This window comes from Capsicum annuum, chromosome 9 (assembly GCF_002878395.1).
Source record: "Capsicum annuum cultivar UCD-10X-F1 chromosome 9, UCD10Xv1.1, whole genome shotgun sequence".
Lineage (NCBI taxonomy): Eukaryota > Viridiplantae > Streptophyta > Magnoliopsida > Solanales > Solanaceae > Capsicum > Capsicum annuum.
Genome location: NC_061119.1, coordinates 12,398,591 through 12,419,850, shown reverse-complemented (window position 1 = coordinate 12,419,850; position 21,260 = coordinate 12,398,591). Strand labels below are relative to the sequence as shown.

Genomic DNA, 21,260 nt, shown 5'->3' with positions numbered 1-21,260 from the left:
TCTTGCCTTGAGCTAATAAATGTCTAGTACTATTTAATCTTGTTTTCAGTTATGGTTTGGGCATGTCGAGGACCTACATCGGTTATCTTTCCTGGTAAAGTTACAATTTCTCTTAGAAGCTTCATAGACAGTGTTTAACCATTTAGTTGTCATATGTAGGGGTGTTCACGGTTTGGTTTTTAACCAAACCGAACCGCGATCCAAACCAAACTGATTAAAAAACTGATATTTGGTTAGGTTTGGTTTGGTTTGGTTTTGAATTTTAAAAATCGATATTAATTTAGTTTGGTTTGATTTTACTCTAAATAACCGACAAAATAACCAAACCGAACCGATATATATATATATATATATTATAATTATTTATATATTATTCATAAATACAATCTAAATATTTGTTACATTTTATATTTTAATCATGATTTAACTTTAGTCGTAACACATTCAGTCATATGTCTTCATACAATTGGCAGTACCTTATGAGATTCTAAATGAATTTCGCTTTTTGAATGACAAATGATACTAATTGTGAAAATAATATCTTGTTGTATATTGAATTTTACAGCTGGGATTCCTTAGACGATAGACAATCACTAATTTTAACTTTCTTTTTGAAACTTGTTGAGCAAGAAGTTTATGTGTTCACCTTTAGGGGGGTTTATAATATCATTCTGTTAAATATTATTTTTTAATATTTTCTTAGAAGTGTTCATATGGTGTTGTCATCGCTTTGCTGAAGTATAACACTCAGTTGACATCATAGTTTCAAGGTTGATATACAACACTCGGTTGACATCTCATATGTTAGATTGGATTTGTTTTTTAAATTTTCAACTTTATCATTAGCTAAAGTTATAAACCAAAAAAACCGAACCAAATTGAACTAAACCAACAAGAACCAAACCGATGGTTATTTTTTTTATTTGATTTGATTTGGTTTTAGAAATTTTAAAACTGATTAAGTTGGTTTGGTTATGGTTTTGACCAATAACCGACCCAAACCGACCCATGAACACCCTTAGTCATATGTGGTCATAGTTTCACTTTTCTATATCAGTTAGGTTCAATGAGCCAGAATTGTGCATTTACATAGACCCTCATAATTGTTTAGAATTAGTAACTCTTTTCCTTAGAAAATATGTCAGTTGTATAACACATACTTATACGGTGCTTGTTCGCTATGTCAGTTGTATAACACATACTTATACGGTGCTTGTTCGCTCTATCTAGGCCTAGGGGTGTGACAAAAGTGGTATCAGAGCCCTAGGTTTTAGGTGTTTCAGGGAGTCTTCGAAGCTGTGTCTAGTAGAGCCTCACTTATGGATGTGTTGTGCACTACATTTATAATGGGGGAGATGCTTAGACATGTAGGATTTTAGCCTTTTTACATGATCTAGTTCGTGTGACAAAGCTAAATTATAGAGCGTCAATTCTGATTCACATTCTGCATAATCATCATCCAAACTCATCCTACTAAAGGCAACCTCAAATCAGGCCAATATGCCAGATACAAACATTTTCAAAAGAAAGTTTACATCTAAAAGCCATGCCACACAACTCAAACTAAGATTCAAGATAGCTTAGTGAGTTCAACCTTTTTAATTCACACTTGCTTATAAAATAGATATATATAAAGATTCAAGTTGACTTTACCATTATAATTGCATTGGTTTTGGTTATTATGGTAGGATCTAAGGGGAATTCTATTCAGTTGAGGGTTGTTTAACTACGAAGATAAGGGGTGGCATATTCTGATATAAATACTGCAAAAGAATTTAGTGGTTTTCAAGTTCGAATGCTTCTTAATGTGATCCCTCTAGTACTTATAGTATTTAATTACATGGAAGATGTTTAGTATTTCCTCGTAATGCATCCATAAACTTTGGGATAATGTATAATTTCAGAATAGAGGCAATCAAATCAAATCTTTATGAGTTTAAGGTAGTTTATGGTACATTGGTAGCTTTAACTGTGAGGCAAATTTATCTTTCCAGGGTTTAATTAAAGGTATCCCTAGCTGGTTAATTAGGCATAGATATTGTATAATACATTTTCTCGGGCGAATATACAAGTCATTCTCATAGAACACGTGCATTTGATTATGTTGAGTAGGAAATGACTTATATGTTTGAATCCTTGTAAGGTTAGAAAGCTCAGGGATAAGTCTTAGTTATAATTTGGTAGGAATTTATGGATAGAGATTGCCCCATTGTGATTTGTTTTACAAAAATAAAAGTGTGTGATCAAAGATTAGAGTCGAAAATATCGAGGAGTCAGACATAAACTAAGAGTTATCATTTGTGCCTAGAATAGATCAAGACATAGTATTGATTAATTGGTTATAAGCAGAAAATTGTTACATTTGAAGAATAGTAAAATATTATTTGAACATTCTAGACTACGTATATGCATGAAATAGTGTACCTAGTAAGAGTATGAAAAAAAGGGGTTATAGAAATATGATTGTATAATCTTGGTGGGTTTTGGTGTGAGAAATAATGTTAGTATCACTTTGAGGCTTGGTGCCCTTTCTATACAATAGGGGGAGTTGGTAGTCAATTAGTAGGCCCTCTCGATTCAAATATATTGATCTAGAACGATGCTTAAGAATGCACCTGCGTAGGAGGAAAAATATATATCTAGAGATGTATAGATTGCCAATAGTAGATTACAAATGTCTTAAGATATTACAATTATTTGTTCACTTGATTTCACACGACTGTACTCATTTGTTAGGTATCTTTGCAACCTAACTAGCTACTTCTTGGGTATTGATGGATTTTATAAGATTTTCTTCCGAAGTAAAGAATTGGATGTATGTGTTCACCTGATACATGTTCATAATAAACTTACTAATCCTAGCCTGGCTTAGAAAAAAATGTTGGATTACCCCTAAATATATTTTGATTCCTTTTTATATGATTGTAGAAATTTTGCTAAGCATAGTCGAACCTCAGTTGTTAAGTCCAAGGTGGCTAGTCTTTAGGTGTCATGGAGTGATAAAAAATGACTCCATAAGTATATGGTAAACAAGAGTTCTTAGGTTACGTTGCCTTTAGCATTCCGCTTATCCATCTGTCCACCAAATTTATATGAGCTATTAGCTACCGAGTTCAATGATGTTACACTAATAGTGATAGAAACAAAATGATTTAACTTGCTACTCCAGTAAGAGGCTTCTAAAGTATTACCCTCTGTCATTGCCCTAGTAAATAACTAGATAGACTAATATTAATAGTGTCCAGTTCTTATGTTCGAACATATGTAAAGTAGGATATTCTAAGACTAAAAGAAAGGATAACCAGGTTACGTAGACCCAACCCTCTATCCAAAAAAATAAAGAGAATATGGATAGAAGTATCCTTAGTGTTATTTGGAACTAGCAGAAGTATGCTCGTACGGAAATTAGAACTAAGTGACTCCATGAAATTTCTCATAGGTTACAACGGGTCTAGATGTCAACAAGATTAAGTTGTCATGAATTCAATATGTATGTATTATAGCTAACTTGCTTGCAATATTATACGTATTGCATGTATGGTAGCTTAACTGTTTACATTCTACTTATTTCCATAGGATTATTAGTTTATCTATTATGCGTTTATGAGAGGTTAGTTATTTACATGTTATTTATATTGTAGATTCTTGTTTATAGCTTACATAATGTATAAATTGTTGTTGATACACCACATGTTTTATATAAAGCGTGCTTACATGTTGTTTGTTTCATAAGGCGTGGATGCAAAAATTACATGTTTCATAGAATACTTGATCATAAGCTACGTGTATGCTCATTAGAGGCTATCCATTCAAAGGTCGTAAGGTTATTGTTTACATGTCATAGTTGTCATGTATTGTTTGTACATCACATGTTCTAAAAGCATAATTGTTTAAGTGTTATATGTTTCATGAGTTTATATGATTAGAATATAAAGTTTTATTGCTCATATGACACACATTTAATTTTTATAGGTTATAGACGTATTTGCTCAAAGATTATATTTCACATGTTCATATGCCATAATCAAGTTATTTACATACTATGTGTTTTCATAATATTAAGATTTATGCATCAAGTACTTTCATAGTTTATTTGTGTATATACTTATACGATAAATGTTATGATAAAGTTCATTTGTCTTCATGTTATATACATATCACAGATCATAATTTATAACTTATAGGTTGGATAAATTATTTATCTATATGTCGCCTTATTCATGTTATAGTTATTTAGGTATTATATGTTTCATAGGATATGTGTTTAGGAATATCAAGGTTCTTTTTGGTTATATAATATACAGTTATTTGTTTGCATATAAATATTTATCTATGAATTTTATAATCGATACATTTAGGTGTTATGATTAGCTTATCTGCTCGCTATGTACTTTTACAATTCTAGAACCCATGTAATATGTTCTCTTATATTATATCTTCTTATATATTGGAAGTAATTTATTATATTCTATATGTTTTCACTTTTTATAGCAACATGTATTAGGTATTAAGATTATACTAGTCTATATGACCAAATGACAAATTTCATGCTATAGTTCATCTATTCACATGTTAATCATTTATTTATTTATTTATTTTTAGCCCACATCTTCTTATGCTATTTATAGTTCATATATTCATGTCTTATAAGTTTTCAGAGTTCACTAGCGCATTGATTACATGTTCCTATATTTTACTACTTCATAAGTTACACATCTGCTAAAGTTTAAATATTTACAAGTTAAAGTCCTTTTTGCGGGTTAGATATTTATGTGGGTACATGCACTTCATGCTCATTTGCTAACATTTACAGTTAACGTATGATTAATTGCTTTGGAAGGTATCACCTAGGAAAGGCATCAAGTGGCTCTGCAGAATTGGCAAGCTGAGCCCAAAGTGTACAAGGAGAAACAAATGATGAATGACTTATATTAACATATAGATCTAATCCAGGTGACTTAAATGGGATGATTGATGATAGCCTCCGGATAGAGCTACAGTGTACCCAACATTCGTTGTGGGTATACCACCTTAATATTTTGAGGATATGATTTATGCTTAGAATCCCTAAAAGCTTAGATGTTCTTCTCTGCTGAGTTATTTCAATACAAGGATAGAAGGAGAGATACTTGTTTTAAGAACCATCAGAATGTACATGGCGTGTGACTATAATTCTATAAACTTGCATAAATGAAGCTTCCTGATGTAGAGTATAAGGTAAGTGACTGTATTGGTCATAGCTATTATTCGATTGTAAGGCCAAATGAAACCTTGTGTATTATATGTTGGATATTGTATTTGTGGTGACGCTATGTGAAGTATATTTGTATGTATTTTGGCTGGTATTTATCATGATGTTCGGTGAATCATATTTATATATAATATAGCTAGTTGATAAGTTCTTGACAGGCCTATTTACAGAGGAAAATCTGTCAATTTTTTTTTAAATTTGAGAGTTAGCTAAATTTTAAGGTCTTGTGATGGGGTGAAGTAGAATCAAAGTTGATCAGGTGATCGCATGAATATCTTGGATAATTATGGAACTGAAAGTAAGCTACCAGAACCATTCGAGGACGAATTATCCTAAGTGGGAGAGGATGTAACACCTCAGAAAAATTTTGAATTTAGTTTAATAGTTTGAATAAGTATAACTCCTAATCTCTAGAGAGTGACGTGGTACATATAGTTTAAGGAGAATTATAGTGTATTTATAGAATTGTCTGTAAATGATTATGGGCCTAAAATAATGTAAGTGGTGGCTTAAAATGATAAAAGTATAAGCTAATATATTTGACTTTGTTTTCTTTTAAAAATATTAATGCTGTGCTCTTTATCTAAGTATTGACTAGCATATATGTGGCATTCCAAAGGCCACATATTATAAACATGATATTGAAAGGGCCACATATTTACAAATATGATATATGAGGCTCATTTTTGTCAGTATCACAAGAAGCTTTCCCCTTCATATCATTTTCTTTCTCTGCGCTGCAACAACAACTAGGACGCAGCTTGGTTTCAAGTACCGTGAAGTGAAACATAGAGAAAAGTTCTTGGTGGGGGAATAGAAGCTTGACTTGAGAACTTTCTTTCAATTAAAAGTGACAACTTTAAGGAAGCTTCAAGTATCAATTTTTTGAAGTCTAAAATTAGGGTTGGAAATTCTCAAAGATTGAATCATTTGGAACTGCAAATCTACATCATATATGAAGTTCTCGGGATATCTTACCGTAAGATAAAGGGACAGCCCGTTGTATATGGTGGGATTCAAAATTGAGGTATGTAAAGCTGACACAGGCTCTAGATAGCAGCTCTATTTTCGGGTATAAATACCCCCAGAACTCGATAACATAAAAGTAAGACATAATCATTCTTCATCACAAATCATTCATGCATTATCACGGTCATCCATTCATCGCTACCATCATTCATTCATCATTACAATCATTCATGTATTATCACAATCATTAAAGAATCACTTCAAGTAGTTGGGCATCACAATATACTTTCTCTCTCAAGATCCTTAGGGCATCGCATTAAGCATTTAGGAAACATAGACCTCTATTCATCATCATGTACTAGCCTAGGGAAGACATGCTATTAGATTATACCCCATTCAACGAGATCTTACATCAAGTAATTCATACCTATATCGATCTTGTCATGTACTTAGATATCACTTGATTTGGTGAAAACTTCATACTAACACGTCACTATTTACTTGCTAACCATTTGACATGTATTAAAAGCTTAGCATATATCAAGGAGCACAAAATCGGGGAATTTACAACCATCATATCTCGACTTGTTCACTAGGGTCTTTCAACAACCACTAGACACGACCGATTTTACACCTACTTGGGGATTTCATGCTATCTTGAAACATTTCACTTACTACGGCATTTTATCAAACACTAGGCATGCATGGACTAGCTCACAATTTGGAGTTTCCTATTCAACATACTATAGCGGCCCTTATGCTTCACCTAAGCTCTTTATCAAACCTATGGGGAATGTTCTTCACTTATTCAACCATTTCTACACCCAAAAGTCGTGAACACATCACATGGAAAAACAACTTCAAGAGGGTCTATCACAAACATCACATGAATTCCACATACTAGGGTCAAAGCTCATAAATTTTGTAGGCAAACATAAATCAAAACTCAACAACATATTAAACATCCATTTCAAATCATACAAATCATTAACAACTCATAAACATAAAAATCTTTTAGTTTTAAAAAAGGGTTCTTGAGCTTCTTGGATGAAAGAGACCCAAGAATCAACATCTACATACCTTAACCTTTGAAATTGAATAAAATTTAGTGCTTGAAACTTTATCCACACTTGAAATAAATAAATAAATTATTGAAGCCCACACTATGAGGAACTTGATTCTTGAAGAAACCTTGAAGATTTATGGAAGATTTTTGGAAGATTAGGGTTCTTGATTGAAACCTTAGTTATACTCTCTTGAGAGAGTTGAAAAAGAAAATGATTGAATTAGGGTTTGAATGAGGGTTCCTCATATTTAGAGAGGCTCAAAAAGGGTGGAAAATAACCAAAATACCCTTGCAAAAACTCCCTTGAATTGCTGGAAAAATATACTTAACGCCATCCGTGACAGGCCGTTAGGTTCGTGATAGGCCGTCACGAATGATCGTCACAAAAGGGGTCCAAATTCTTGATTTTCTGCCCAGGTCTGACGACATTGTTAGAAATGTCGTCAGAATGTAACGACGTCCTCAAAAAGGGCATCAGAAACGTGATAGCCTTTCAGAAACGTTGTCACTGTTTTCCAGCTTGACATGCTAGAGTAAAATGGGCATAACTCTTTGTTCCAATATCGGATTTAGGCAAAATTGGTATCGTTGGAAAGATAATTCAAAGATCTTTCATTTAATATATAGAAAACTACCCATTTATTAATATACAACGAGTTATGGTCAATTGAAGTTGACCCAAATTTTGACGGTCACTAAAACTTGAACGATAGGAAAGTTTTCAACTCGTTCATGAGTTAGGGGACCTCTATGATCTTAATTCATGCTCAAATATATTCCCACACGATTTCAAAGTATTTCATACTTGGGATGATATGTCTTAAACATTTTGACTCGAATTTTCGCTTTACCAAATACACTCTATGGCTCAGACTGGAAGAGGATTTTGCGGGGCATTACAATTCACCACCCCTATCAGATCTAAATCTCTTAATTTTCTCATCTAACTGATTTTCTACTTCTATTTTGAATTTTAAAACATGCTTTCAACCTCATCTTTAGACGTAAGGAGGAATACTTTAGTGTACCTAGAAAAGTCATCAACAAATGTAATGCAATACTTCTTTTCATCTTTACTAATAGTGTTCTTAAAATCTGCTAAGTCAAAATGTACTAGTTCAAGCAATTCGATCTTTCTACTAGTAACATATTTAAAAGGTTTCTTGGCATGCTTTGCTTCTACACACATTGGACATTTAAAAATATCATCAATAGTTACTTAGGGTGTTAAGTGGGTCGGGCCGTGTAAACTCGAAATCGGCCCGTGAGATTTAGCCGGGTTGTGGGCCAATTCGAATTCGGGCTTGATTAAACAGGCCGATCCGGTTGTGGGCCCAACAGTAAAATTTTTAAAAACAACCCTGAACCGGCCCACTTAACCGAACCCGGTCCAACCCACCTAAACCCGATCAAAACCAGTTAAAAATCCGATCAAAAAAGGTCAAAACAAAAAAAAAATAATTCTCCAATATACACTATATATACCCATCTATATACATTTTAAATATGTTAAACAATATATATACATTATATATATAGTATATACTACATTAGAATTTAAAAAATATATACACATAATACATATACACAATTACATATGTAATTGTGTATATGACTATACGTTAGTTAAATATATATAATACTCTAAATAAAACATATACTACAGATATATACTACAATGTAATGATATATATAATAATTTATAAAATATATACACATGTATACGTTAAATATATGCATATATAGAAGATATATACACATATATACGTACCATTCAATATATGTACTACTTTAAATAAAACATAGACTACAATACATATATACTACAATAATAGAATAAATACACACACTAAACATATAGTTAATAAAATATATACACATATATACATTAAATATAGACGTCTATACAAGATATATACACATATATACGTACCGTTCAATATATGTACTACTTTAAATAAAACTTATACTACAATATATACACACACTAAATATATAGTTATATACTAATTTCTAAAACATATACACATGTATACGTTAAATATATACTACTTTAAAAAATATACACACATATATATGTACCATTCAATATATACGTACTACTTTAAATAAAATATACTACAATATATACACACACACACACTATATAGTAATATACTAATTTTTAAAACACATACACATGTATACGATAAATATATACGTCTATAGAAGATATATACACATATATACGTACCATTAAATATATGTACTACTTTAAATAAAACATATACTGCAATATATATATACTACAATATATACACACACTAAATATATAGTTATATACTAATTTCTAAAACATATACACATGTATACGTTAAATATATACTTCTTTAGAAAATATACACACATATATATGTACCATTCAACATATACGTACTACTTTAAATAAAATATACTAAAATATATATACTACAATACACACACACACACACTATATAGTTATATACTAATTTATAAAACATATTCACATGTATACGTTAAATATATACATCTATAGAAGATATATACACATATATACGTACCATTCAATATATGTACTACTTTAAATAAAACATATACTGTAATATATATATACTACAATATATACACACACTAAGTATATAGTTATATACTAATTTCTAAATCATATACACATGTATACGTTAAATATATACTACTTTAGAAAATATACACACTTATATACGTACCTTTCAATATATACGTACTACTTTAAATAAAATATACTATATATATATATACTACAATATATACACACACTATACATATAGTTATATACTAATTTATAAAATATATACACATGTATACGTTAAATATATACGTCTATAGAAGATATATACACATATATACGTACCATTCAATATATGTACTATTTTAAATTAAACATATACTACAATATATTTATACTACAATATATACACACACTAAATATATAGTTATAGACTAATTTCTAAAACATATACACATGTATACATTAAATATATACTACCTTAAAAAATAGACACACATATATATGTATCATTAAATATATACGTACTATTTTAAATAAAATATACTACAATATATACACACACACACACACACTATATAGGTATATACTAATTTATAAAACATATGCACATGTATACGTCAAATATATACGTCAATAGAAGATATATACACATATATACGTACCATTCAATATATGTACTATTTTAAATAAAAAATATACTGCAATATATATACTACAATATATACTCACACTAAATATATAGTAGACTAGTTTATAAAACATATACACATGTATACGTTTAATATATACTACTTTAGAAAATATACACAGATATATACGTATCATTAAATATATACGTACTACTTTAAATAAAATATACTACAATATATACACACACTATATATATAGTTATATACTAATTTATAAAACATATACACATGTATATGTCAAATATATACGTCTATAGAAGATATATACATATATATATATATGTACCATTCAATGTATGTACTACTTTAAATAAAATATATACTACAATATATATATATATATATATATATATATATATATATATATACTACAATATATACACACACTAAATATATAGTTATATACTAATTTCTAAAACATATACACATGTATACGTTAAATATATACTACTTTAGAAAATATACACACATATATACATACGATTCATTATATACGTACACATATAAAATATATGTATTTCCTTAAATAAAACATATGCTACTTAATATAATAAATTAATAATACTTTATAGTAAATTAGTAATATATTAAAACTAAGTATTTAATTTAAACTAAAAATTCAATTTAAACTATTAAATGGAAAAAATTACAAAGTAAGGACTAAGGAGTGAATGAATGTTGAATTTTATTGATTGCAAAATGCTCCAAAATATATAATTTACATGAATAAAAAAACTACAAATTTTGCATCATTTTTTTCAACTCATTTATGTTAATATTAATGGAGACTTGCATAGGACAGTCAAAGTCAACGGGGGCAAAATCATGCATTGGACTTGATTCTGCTGAGTTCTCCCGTGAAGTTATAATTTCTTCAAGTCCCTGCTTGTCGTTCGGTTCCGCTTCCATTCCTTGATTTCTTCGTTCGGCTCTAATCCGATCTCTACGGCAAATTAGAACATTTATTGCATTGCTTCCCAATGAATGCCGGTTATCTCCAAGCTGTTGTCGTCCCTGACTAAAAGCGCTCTCCGATGCAACGGTTGACATTGGAATATTCAGGATATCTCTAGCTAATCTTGAAAGCACAGGATATTGTGCTTCATTATTCCTCCACCAATCCAACGTGTTGATTCGTCGTCTGCGATCCTCTATCAGCGATCGGAGATAATACTTTAGCTCTTCCCGATAAGTTGTTGTGTAAGCTCCCTCCTCAACATTATTCCAACAAGGTAAATCATAAAAGTGATCGGAAAAACCACTATGTGCCGGCCTTTTAGAAGATGATGGATCCTCGGAAAGATGAAGAGTGACAGTTGGAGTGATATTTGTCGGTACAGCTAAATCAACTAAATCAGCATAGTGGTTATATACTTTATCTATACAAGCGTTCGCATCGGCCATAGCTGTCCACAAATCAGGTTGTTCTTGTTCTTCATCATCAGAATCATTGTTAGTATTTATTTCTAAGTTAGCATAAATAATAGTACAAAAGTGTCACATAGTATTATATTTCACGCACGGATTAAGCATAGCACCAACCAAGTAAATAGGGGGAATCGGAAAAGATATTTTTTAATTTTAGCAAACATGGCACCAACAGCTTCTTTGTAACCTTCTTTATTTTTATATTCTTTGAGCAAACCAGAAATATCGGCTATATATGCCAAAATATTACAAACTGTAGGATAATAAGCATCGTAAAATTCAACTGTAGCTATATAAATATTTTTCAAAAACTTAACAAGATCATTAATTATAGTCCAGTCAGAATCATGTAGCATGCAGTGGGTAGAATCAGCAAACGAACCACAATATTGGTTAAAACAGGGTGTAATAGGAACTTTATATTTATAAGAAGTTTTTAAAAAATCATACGTAGCATTCCATCTTGTATCACATTCTTTAGACATCAATATCGGTGCAAGTCCATTTTGTTCACATTTAAGTTTAAAGTCTTTAATTCTTCTTCTACGATTATTTCCTTGAATAAAACCAACGGCAAGCCGAATTTTTTTAATATAAAGCTCAAAAAACTCAAGACCATCTCTTACAAGTAAATTATATATATGACAAGTACATTTAACATGAAAAATTTCAGGTAACGGCCGATATAGCTTAGATTTTAATTTTGTTATCGCAGTCTTGTTGTTAGAAGCATTATCAAATGCAATACATAAGATTTTTTTCCAATACCTTAAAATTCTGCAACTTTAGCAATCGAATCAGCAATAAAATCTCCAGTATGTTTATGATGTTCATCATATAAAAAAGCAAGCGTTTTTGCATAACAAAATTATTATCTATCCAGTGACAAGTAATGGTAAAATAATCATTTTTATTTACAACACGACTAAGATCAGAAGTTAAGGACATTCTACATTGAATATTTTTTAACAATGTTGATAAATAAAAATAATATGGTGAATGAAGTCTAAAATATCGGCCCTACAAGTACTTCTAAGAATACCATTAAACATAGGATTATAAATTGCTTGAATATAATGAATAAAGGCATCAGAAGAAGGAAAACTAAAAGACAAACAACCCACAACTACCATTTATGTTATTTCTTCTCGGTCTCTCAATTTATTATACTTCTTCATTACCTGACCGATTGTTGGGTCCATTCTAGTTTGCGTTCGCCCACCAACATTCGCACCACCTCGTACAATATTTAACTCTCTTTCGTGATTATCATTTATATGTCTCATTAACGTACCTGTACCCCCTTGCTTGTCTGCTCTTTTATGCTTATATATTTATTGACAAATATTGTATTACACCTCAATATCTGATATACTGTCAAAAAATTGCCATACAATACTAGTTGGTTTACGAGCTCTTGGGGCATGGGGAGAACGAGGAGGGAGATTAACCGATTCAGATCTAATGTTAGCATTTTCTACTGCGGATGTCTCACCAATATTTTCATCATCTTCGTCTAAATTAACCGCATCTATTTCATTTTCTTCTTCTTTAGCGTAATTTTTTTGAGCTTCTACATAATCTATATCGTGGGCACCTACACCTATTTCTTCCTCAAAAGGTTGACTAAGAGGTACCAAAGGCGGAGGCACACGGGTACATCTACTACTTGAAGTACCTCTACCGCTAGTAATTTGCTTTTTACTACCTCTACCACTTCTGGGATAAAAAATTTTAACACCTTTAGTGGTGAGTTTTCTTAATTTATCCATAATATAAACTAAAATAAGAAAATTCAAAATACACAAATATAATAAAATTAAATATTCAACAATTAATACACAAATTAGAAATTAAACGTAAGAGATGGAACAACAATATCAAATTTTAGAAGTATCCGAAGGTTGCGACTTTAGAAACTTCCACTCGTACTTTGTAATCACAAAATTAAAAAATTAAAGTGAGCACTTTAGGAAATTAAATATATAGAATATTTGAGAATTGGGAATTAAGATTTGAGAGAGAATGAGATTTGAGAGAATGAAAAATTGTGTGAAAAATGATTTGAAAGTGTAAGGTATTTATAGGAATTTTTTTTGGGTTTAAAAAAATATTTTGAATGAATTTTTTTTTTTAATAAAAATGGCCAAAGTAGCCGTTTGGACCAAAAAATGGCTATATAGCCATTGGGCCAATGACTACTTTGGGCCCAACGGTCCAATTGTGATTTTTTTTTAAAAAAAAAAATCAAGCCGGTTAACCGGCAGGCCCGAATCAGGTTTGGTCTGGGCTGGATTAACGGGCCCAAAAAAAATAACCCAATCCGGGACCGGTACCCTACCGCCCGTGGGCTGGCCGGATCGGATAAAATCGGGCCGGATTGACTAGTTGAGCTGGGTCAACCCGGCCCGTTTGACACCCTTAATATTTACTACAGGAATTAATCCCATTTTTTAAAGTCTTTTAATAGAAGCAATATTAACATGACCTAGTCTACCATGCCATAAATTAATAAACTCAGCAATATAAGCAGAATTAGAAATATTTCCATTATTGGCAATCTCTTGATCAATGTTCAGTACAAATAAGCCTCCTCTAAGATATCCCTTCCCAACAAAGTCTCCTCCACGAGAAATAATTATTTTAACAACTTCAAAAATAAGTTTAAGGCCTACTTTATTGAGAAGTGCTTCAGAAATTAAGTTTCTACGGAGCGAGGAAACATACAAAACATTGTTCAAGGATAATATTTTTTTAGAAGTTAATTTAAGTAAAAATTTTCCTTTACCCAAAACTCCAGCAGTAGTGGAGTTAACCAAGTAGACACACTCGCCACTGTCATGAAAGTCATGAAATAATTCTTTGTTGGCGTAAGAATGTCTTGAAGCACCTGTGTCCAGCACCTAATTTGCTACGAGACGTAAAACACGAAAATGGAAACAAACACGAAACAAGAATAAACAAAGGAAAACAAAACAATAACGTAAAAGATAGATAGATTGACATAAATCGATAACGAGAGGAAAACCAAGGGTATATTAAACCCTAGACCTTCCTATCAATCATCGACAACACCAACCTCTTACAAGGACACAACGAAAATAGATTTCGAGCACCCACGTTTCTCATGACTCAAGAAACTCCTAACAAGTTTCTACAAAACACTCTCAAGTGTAATCAACACATCATTCAACAACTACCTAAAAATGAAAGAAAACTAGCTATTTATAGCCATGAGTTATTTATTACACAATGGGCCCAAAAGTAACCCTAAAAGCTATTGGGACCAAAAGTGACCCAAAGCCCAAAACAACGAAATGGACGCCCATACTATCTCGAAGCCCAAGCTATCATCCAAATGTGGTGTCGTACATTCCTTTCATGGAGTATATCACTACATATAGGTTTTTTCCAAGCTATCCTCCATTCACATATTTGAACTCCTAAAACGATCAAGTCTTGGATCCGTAGATGTAATCCTTGAAGCATCGATCCCAAAGGAGTGGAGCCCATTAATCTTGTATCACAATCAGTCTTGTTAGCTACTAGATTTGCCTCGACGATTACTGTTGCAATCACTTCATCACCCTTACCAAAATAAACTTGGACATTATTTTGTCCTCCCTATTTTAAGTTTTGCAAACTATCCCATATTTCTTCAGCAGATTTGTAAGTAAAAAATAAATCAAATAAAGTGTTAGTCATATGACTCAATAAATGTCCTCAAACATTTTTGTATCATTTTTAACCTTCTTTTTAGCAAATTCATCAACAATCACTGCAGTGTTAGAATCAGTAATAATGTTAGAAACATTATTACTGATGCAAATCCTTCTATTCGGTCACTCCCCAAGGTTCCACAGCTACTTCCAAACACGTCCACTCGTGGCTGGAAGTTTGGAGGTTGCCTAAACCAATTACCCAAAATAATTGAAGAAGAGGAAATGAGGAAGACTTTTTTTCTTTTTTCTTTCTATTTGTTGTTGTTTTCTTTTCTCTGTAGGTGCTCTTTATATAGTATATTGAAATTGACAAAGAAGGGTGAGTTATTGATGGTGAGCATTAATGGCATTAAAATTCATTACTACAAAGTTGTTGAATTTATGTTTTGCAGGAGGTATGTTCACTTTTTTTTTTTACATAAAAGTGTTCAACTCCTCTGAAACGTATGTTTTATTTGTTTTTCTTTATTCACTGCATTATACAATTTCTTTAAGGAGAATTAACTCCATAATATTAATCCATCGCGGGTAGGGCAGAACCAGGTACATTGAGGGGTTCATCCAAATTTTCTAGATGGAAAATTACCTTGTTTATACATGATTAAAATTATCTTTTATGTATATACAATAGATGTTGAACCCACTTTTACTTCTTCGTATTTTGAATTCCCTTAGTGAAATTTCTGATTTCACCACTAATCACAAGGTATGATACTACTTGAACTATGAGAACCCTTTTCTCCTATTTTTCCCTATAATGTTTAGTTCACACAAGTTTCGAGTTATCCAAATTCTCTATGCTTTAAGGTAAACTAATTTAATTATCCTAATTGCTCAATAATCTCATAATTAAAACTTTCAACATATATAACACATTTGGCACAAATGTGTTTCTGATTTGTACTTGCAATAGGAGAGTAGAGATGACCTTCAAGGTAAATGTGAATGAAATATTACATGTAACCAAGAATAGATTAGTGCTATTTTCATATTCATGAACTGACACAAATTATATTGTTTATTAGTGTTTTTTAATACCAAAAAGTTATAATAGATTCATATTTTTTTTATGACCGCGCGAAGCGCGGATAAGTTGACTAGCTTCTTATAATACTAAACTCCTCATCATTGGATCCTTCTAGATGTTGTGTACTTACAATTTTCTAAAGTATTTTTTGGATACATTGTTTATTTTTTTTAACTTTACTTGTCCAATACAAATTTGTACAAATATGATAAACTTTGAATGTTTTATTAACATTCAATGACATCCTTCTACATGTTGTGTACTTACTATTTTTTAGAGTATGTTTTGTTATATTGATTAGTTCTTTACTTTATTTGTTCAATATAATCTTGTAACTATGATAGAGTTAAAGTGTTTTTTTAATATTCAAAATGATGACACTGATAATATCAGAGAGGAAAAATGCACATAACTATTTCTTTTCTGTCACCCAAAATGAAAGAATTGATCATGAAATTGTGATCTGATTTTATTAATGAATTAGTCTTTTTATTACTTTAAATCTCCAATACATTTTTCTAAATATGATAAAAATATATTTTACTATTTTATCCATATTATTAAAATATTTCTCAAATAATTTTTGAATGTATTAATACTTCCATACTTAAATTTGGATATTCAAAGCATAGTTAATGTTAGTGCAATTTAATATTTTAATTATATTAAAATGTATTATATCAAATTAACAAAGTGTGTTGTTGATGGTTGCACTTCTAAAATGCACATTAGTGGAATATTATTAAGAGTCAAAGTGTTTATTTACTTTGTGTAACTCTTATAACCACTAACATGCTATTTCACGCATTATTTTATGGTAGAATGCGACATTTAGTTCTTGTAACTTCTACCATTAGTCTACCTCATTACTTTTGTAACTCTTGTAACATTTGTAACCTAAAGACCATTCATGTATCCACTTTACTACACCACATTCTTCCTATTCAATATAAGGATGAATTCCTCACTTATAAATAGTGGTTTTTCTTCCATTGTTGTGGTATAAGGAAAAAAGAGATGAGTTGTAGTATATTGTGAGACATGAGAAGAAAATTAAAAGATTATAAGTGTGGAAAATATTATTATGAGTAGTAGTAAAAGAGAGAGTTGAGACATAGAAAATATTCTAAGTTTTTAACAATATTCACTATACAAAGAGAGCTTTAATATGTTGAAGGAAGATGTTTTTTGTGGTGGAGTTTTGGACTCATCAGTTAGTCCGAAGTTGTTTGAATTGTAAATCATTGATGGACTGTTGTATCCTGGAGGGGACAATTCAAGAGTTGATACTACTGGATTGGTGCATAATATGCTGCGGTGAGTTTGAATCTCCACAAAGAGAATGAGATATCCGTGCCTCAGCCAAGAAGAAGATTATTTTATTTTCTTCACATTTTTTGTATTTTCAACTGTAATTTATTATAATTGTGGTATATTACACCAATAATTTTAAGGAGATTCATGTTTTGTTACAGTTTGAAAAAATGCGAATATCAAGATGGAGAAGTCAACATCTTAACGCCACTAGTCTTTTCAAGAGATGGAAGAGAAGAAATGAAGGGTAAAGTATTTTCTACTTCCTCAACTCAAGCGGCGAAAATGTAAAAAAAATTCTACTTATTGTGGAAGAAAGGTAAAAAACCTTTTGCTTAGTATTTTTAATGAATAAAGTGATACTACTTTTCATGAACATAAAGTGGTATTCAAATACTTGAAATAGTGGGGGCTAATGAAATGAGAAAAAATCACCACAAAAATATGACATTTGCACTTTTGAAAATGAGTTAAAAAAGTGTTATAAATGCATAATTATTATTGGAATAAATCACATGTCATTATTAATTTGAATTGATGTCTTTATATTTGGCTCTAACATGTTATTAAAGAAAGGATAAAAAATGTTGAGTAGTCACTTGACATTTAATATTTGGGTGAGATAAATTGTATTTTAGGAATAAAAAATACCTAAATCATGTGATAAATTTTTTCTTGACATGTCACATTATGGTTAAAAATAAAAATTATGAAATACATTTTGTTGATTGTATGAGTCATGCAACTTCTTTTTATTCAAATATGTGAAAGCAACATGGAAAAAAAGGAGTTTACTATCCTACTAAAATATGAGATATATGGCTAGTTACACTTGGCCTCAAATTGTGTAAAAGTATTTAAGCAGGTTATACATGCAAATCAGGTATATTTACTTGGAAAAAAAATATTGTGACTTTTTTTATTAAAATAAATCATGCTATACTTAAAAATTATTTTTGATGCAAAATGAAAAAAAATTGCTGCTATTTGTTGAAATGAAAAAGCAAATTATTATTTGCTAACTCTATCGTGGATGTTAAACTAATTATTTTAAGTTCAACTAGTGAAAAAGTGAATTAATCAATCACTTTATTTTGAGAAATTAATTTCTCTAGTTTTGAGTTATTGTGATAGAACCAATATTATTGATAAAGTTTGAAGTTGTTATGACAACAGTAAATTTCGCCCGTGAGAAGAAATAATACTATGATATTATATTTGACAAGTGGTACCACTAACATTGAGTATGTTAAATTATGTGATTATCTTGCAGATGAACTAAGCAAGGCTTTGACAAAATAAAGGGTCTGAATCACATCGGGGGCAGGGGGGGGGCGGGGGGAGGGGGGGAAGGGAGAAGCCGATAAAAAATCATGAGTCATATATGAGGAAACCCAATCCGGAGACTGGAGATCCTATAACCAAGTTCAATAGTAAGAACGAATTATATGATGAATTGGTGTGGAATGGACTATTATGTAATCCCTCCTATGATGTGAGTGTATTTTGTTCCTGTAATGATTTGTGAAGGTTAAGTCTAAGAAATCAATGAAATTCTGTGTCTTGCATGAGTGGGGTGTCGAAATTACAGGACCACCATTGACAAATTTCACCTATGTAAGTGTGGAAGTAGGTCGCCTCCTATGAGAATGGGCTCATTCTCAAAACGCTCATGAAAAAATAGGATAGCACATGACAGTAACATACTAGTTATTAAAGCTTATGTCAACACCTTGAATTTTGTGTGTAAGCAGTTGTTGCAAAATGAGATAATTAGGAGAATTCTATATATTTTCTATTGAGTAGAATGACTGAATATATACACGGTTATTTATAACAAACTACAAAAGAATGGAGAAACGGTATAGCCAACATATGACACTAAGCCATTATCCTAGAATATAGCTAACTAAACTTATCTATCCTAATTTATCTCTAACATCCTTCCTCAAGCTAAGAAGGTTTGTCTAATATTCTTAGCTTGCCTTTGATGAATTGAAACGGACTGATCGATAAGGGCTTAGTAAATATATTTTCCAATTGATCAATAGAGAATATGAATTGCACTGATATATGACCAGCCTTGGCTTGTTCTCTGATGTAGTGAAATTCAACTTCAACATGCTTTGTTCGAGCCTTAAAACATGGATTAACTGCTAGATATGAAACTCTAATGTTGTCACACCAGATGATCGTGGGGTGATGGGTTGGTTGTTTAAGTTCTTGAAGAAGAGAATGAAGCCAAATTATTTCTGTTGTGGTATTAGCGATAGATCTATATTCAACCTTGGTTGATGATCGAGCAACTATTGGTTGCTTCTTCGCTAACCAAGATATTAGATTCCGTCCTACATACACAACAAAACTTCATGTAGATCTCTTATCATCTCAGTTGCCTTCCCAATCAGCATCACAAAAGGCTTGAAGTTGGGAGTTGGTTGGGTGAGTAATAAACATTCCTTGATGTAAGGTTGCTTTGACATACCGAAGAACACGTTTACAAGCTGTCTAGTGAGTGGTTGTTGGTGCAGATAAAAATTAGCATAACTTATTCATAGCAAATGCCAAGTCAGGACGAGTTAGAAAAGCATATAGTAATGCGCCTACGGTTCTCTTGTAAAACTTGGGATCAACCAGCGGTTCACCTTCATGAAGTTGTAAATTATATGTGCTAGCCATAAGAGACTTAACAAATATGGCATGTTCCATTTGAGTAGTGGTGAGAAGATCCTAAATGTATTTTTGTTGAGAAAGAATAATACCATTGTTGAGATATCTAACTTCAATTCCCAGGAAGTCGTGATGTTTTCCAAGATCTCGCAACTTGAATTCTTTGGAAAACTAAGTTATGCAGGTGTGAACTGCATTGGAGTTACTCCCTATGATGATAATATCATCAACATAGATGAGGATATAAACAACATCATTGTTATGGTGTTGGATAAAGAGCGAAGAGTCAGTATTAGAGCCTGCAAAATCAATTGTTAGAAGATAAAAATCGAGTCTATAAAACCAAGCCTGTGGGGCTTGTTTAAGACCATAAATTGATTCCTTCAATTTACACACATAATCAGGACATATTTGATCAATAAAGCTGGGACTAGAGACATACACACATCCCATTTTAAGGTTCTATTGAGAAATGCATTGGAAATGTCCAATTGCTGAAGAGTCCATTTATTGGAGATTGCCAAGGAAAGAACAACTCAGACTATTATAGGCTTGATAACTGGACTAAAAGTGAAA

General features: G+C 31.2%; 1 long non-coding RNA gene across 2 annotated transcripts; it reads left to right on the top strand.

Moving 5' to 3' along the window:
- Positions 1-5,955: 5,955 nt before the first annotated feature.
- Positions 5,956-19,338, top strand: LOC124887009. Of its 2 annotated transcripts, XR_007044456.1 has the most exons (3): positions 5,956-6,278; positions 18,176-18,333; positions 19,288-19,338. It is a non-coding gene; the product is annotated as an uncharacterized LOC124887009 (long non-coding RNA). The 2 variants fall into 2 exon arrangements; XR_007044455.1 differs by lacking the exon at positions 19,288-19,338 and having other exon boundaries at positions 18,176-18,417.
- The last annotated feature ends 1,922 nt before the right edge of the window (positions 19,339-21,260 follow it).